The sequence below is a fragment of the Dendrobates tinctorius genome, unplaced genomic scaffold (genome assembly GCF_039654945.1).
Source record: "Dendrobates tinctorius isolate UK_male_01 unplaced genomic scaffold, ASM3965494v1 ptg000067l, whole genome shotgun sequence".
Taxonomy (NCBI): domain Eukaryota; kingdom Metazoa; phylum Chordata; class Amphibia; order Anura; family Dendrobatidae; genus Dendrobates; species Dendrobates tinctorius.
In genome coordinates, this window is record NW_027361735.1 from 6597312 (window position 1) to 6601273 (window position 3962).

The following is a 3962-nucleotide window of genomic DNA, read 5'->3' on the forward strand; positions in this document are numbered from 1 at the left end:
GGGGGGTCTAATTTCCAAAATGGGGTCACTTGTGGGGGGTTTCCACTGTTTAGGCCCATCAGGGGCTCTGCAAACGCAACATGATGCCCGCAGACCATTCCATCAAAGTCTGCATTCCAAAATGGCACTCCTTCCCTTCCGAGCTTTCACATCCGCCCAAACAGTGGTACCCCCCACATATGGTGTATCAGTGTACTCAGGACAAATCGCACAACAACTGTGGGGGTATGATTTCTCCTGTTACCCTTGTAAAAATAAAAATTTGGGGGCGAAAAGATTATTTTTGTGGAAAAAAAATGGATTTTTTATTTTCATGGCTCTACGTTATAAACTTATGTGAAGCACTTGAAGGTTCAAAGTGCTCACCACACATCTAGATAAGTTCCTTAATGGGTCTAGTTTCCAAAATGGGGTCACTTGTTGGGGGTTTTCACTGTTTAGGCCCATCAGGGGCTCTGCAAATGCAACATGATGCCCGCAGACCATTCCATCAAAGTCTGCATTCCAAAATGGCACTCCTTCCCTTCCAAGCTCTCCCATGCGCCCAAACAGTGGTTTCCCCCACATATGGGGTATCAGCGTACTCAGGACAAATCGCACAATATCTGTGGGGGTATGATTTCTCCTGTTACCCTTGTAAAAATAAAAATTTGGGGGCGAAAAGATCATTTTTGTGGAAAAAAAATGGATTTCTTATTTTCACGGCTCTACGTTATAAACTTCTGTGAAGCACTTGAAGGTTCAAAGTGCTCACCACACATTCAGATAAGTTCCTTAATGGGTCTAGTTTCCAAAATGGGGACACTTGTTGGAGTTTTCCACTGTTTAGGCACATTAAGGGCTCTCCGAACGCAACATGGCATCCGATCTCAATTCCAGCCAATTCTGCGTTGAAAAAGTCAAACGGCGCTCCATCCCTTGTGAGCTCTGCCGTGTGCTGAAAAAGTGGTTTACCCCCACATATGGGGTATCGGCATATTCAGGAGAAATTGTACAACAAATTTTGTGGTTGATTTTCTCTTTTAACACTTGTGAAAATAAAAAAAATTGGTTCTGAATTAAATTTTTTGCAAAAAAAGTTAAATGTTAATTTTTTCCTTCCACATTGCTTTAGTTCCTGTGAAGCACTTAAAGGGTTCATAAACTTCTTGAATGTGGTTTTGAGCATCTTGAGGAATCTAGTTTTTAGAATGGTGCCACTTTTGGGTATTTTCTGTCATGTACACCCCTATGATGTGGTCCCTAAAAAAATGGTTTTGTAAATTTTGTTGTAAAAATGAGAAATCGCTGGTCAACTTTTAACCCTTATAACTTCCTAGCAAAAAAAAATTTTGATCCAAAATTGTGCTGATGTAAAGTAGACATGTGGAAAATGTTATTTATTGTGACACATCTCTCTGATTTAAGGGCATAAAAATTTAAAGTTTAAAAATTGCAAAATTTTTCACAATTTTCGCCATATTTCTGTTTTTTTTCATAAATAAACACAAAACTTATCGAAGAAATTTTACCACTAACATGAAGTACAATATGTGACGAATCAGCGGGATCCATTAAAGCGTTCCAGAGTTATAACCTCATAAAGGGAGAGTGGTCAGAATTGTAAAAATTGACCTGGTCATTAAGCTGCAAACTGGCTCTGTCGCTAAGGGGTTAATGAGAACATGTTTAGAATTACTTTGAAATCCCTACATTGGTCACAGCCATGGCTCAGTCACACATTCTCTTGGATCTGTTCTATTTTAACTAACCGTTTATCGGTAAGGAATGTGATGTGCCAGTTATGAGGTGGCTGGTGGCTGGTATTTTTAGGCTGGGAAGGGGTCAATAATCATGGTCTTTTCCAGCCTGATAATATCAGCCCACAGCTGTCTGCTTTGCATTAGCTGGTTATTAAAAATAGGGGGACCCCTTCTCATTTTATTTATTTATTGCTGAAAACAAAATGGAAATATGGTGAAAGATGGCAGGGATTTGTTCTCTCAATTTTATTTTGCCTTATATTCAAGTCATTATATAGGAAATAATGTTTCCTAACCCTTTTTCATGTAAAATCCATTTTATCTTTTGTTTTGTATGTTTTATTTACACCCCGTACAAGTGGCGTATTACGCTGATAACATTGTTCCCAGCAGCGACTTGGGAATCAAAGATGCATCTAGGATTCTTCCACATACTGTTCCCAATCCATTTAAGCAGTGTTTTCATCCATTTCAGCCCCCTCACACCTCCTGGTAAGGTCTGCCAGAAAAATTCTAAAGTTTCCCAATAGCTTCAATTATGCTTGCTACTTGAAACCAGCACCCGAGTATTCCGATTTGCTTAATTCGACTAACGATCACCAGAACATTTTAGTGCTCAACCATCACTATTAGCCCTTTGGTGACTGAGCTCATTCTGACCTTAATGACGAGGCCAAATTTTTTAAATCTAAACAGTGTCACTTTATGTCATAATAAGTCTGGAAAGCTTCAACAGAGCCTAATGATTCTGAAACTGTTTTTTAATGCAATATTGTACTTCTTGCTTGCAGTAAATTTTGGACAATATGATTTGCGTATATTTAATCAAATTTCACAAAAAAAATGAAAATTTAGAAATATACAAAAATTTAAATTTGTATGCCCTTAAATTAGTTATATCACACAAAATAGTTACTAAATAACATTTCCCACTTGTCTACTTTCTATCTACGTCTTTTAAAACATTTTTTTAGGAAGTTAAAAGAGTTTAAAGTTGAGGAGCACGTACTTATTTTTCCAAAAAATTTACAAAACCATTTTTTTGGGGACCACATCACAATTTGAAGTGACCCAAACCTGACAACATTTAAAAAAACTGCACCACTCAAGTTTATTGAAGAGAAGAAATCCAGCTTCCCGTTCCTGGAGAAATTTCCTTTATTGGACAAAGTATATAAAATCCAACTTCATATCAGCTTATTGTCACCACCGAAGGTGGGACAGTACAGACGCGTTTCGAGTATAGCAGCTCTTAATCATTGCAATCATCATAATCAGACATAACAGTGGAAACCTCCCACAAGTAAACCTATTTTGAAAACTAGACCCCTCAAGGAATGTATCTTTATCTGTGGTGAGTACCTGGAACACTCACAAAAGTAGAGCCATCAAAATAATTTAAAAAAATCAAATTTTTGCCACGAAAATGTTCTTTTAATCCCAAATCTTGCATTTTGAAAAGGGTAACAAGAAAAAATGGATCATATAATTTGTTGTGAAATTTTTCTAGAGTACACCAATATCCCATTTGTGAGGGAAAACTACTGTTTGGGTGCATGGCGGGGCTCAGAAGGGAAGGAGCTCCATTTGACTTTTTGAAAACAAATTTTGCTGGAATCATTGGCAGATGTTATATTGTTTTTGAAGAGCCCCTGGTGTGCCTAAACAGTGGAAACTCCCTACAAGTGACTCCAGTTTTTAAACTAGAATCCTCAGGGAATGTATCTAGGTTTGTGTTGCCCACCTTGGACAGCAACTTTGGCCTTCTCTGCTTTTCTGTGACTTTGTGAATACTTATAGATTGTTACTGGTAAAAAAAAACAAAATACTTCAATATACTGAACTGATTGCAATGTTGTTGTTAGCACAGTATTTCAGAATCTGAGGCCACACTTTGAATTTTGCCCGGTGCCACAATTTGTGAAAGGCTTCCTTCACATGTCCGTATTTAAACATGTTTGTGAAAAAATGGTACTGGTGCTATCAGTGTATCAACAGTGTTTTTCTGGTATGGACAAAGAAATAAATAACTTACAAAGCTTCTCCTATACTTTGCAATGTTAAACATGGACAGAAGACAGAAAGCACACTGATGCCATCCGTGTTTTTCACTGACCCATAGACTTGTATAGGCCCTTGTCATCCGTGCACCCAGAAAAAAGCAGACACATCTCTGTGTGTTTTGCACGGACAGACTGTCTGTGGGAAAATTAACGAGGA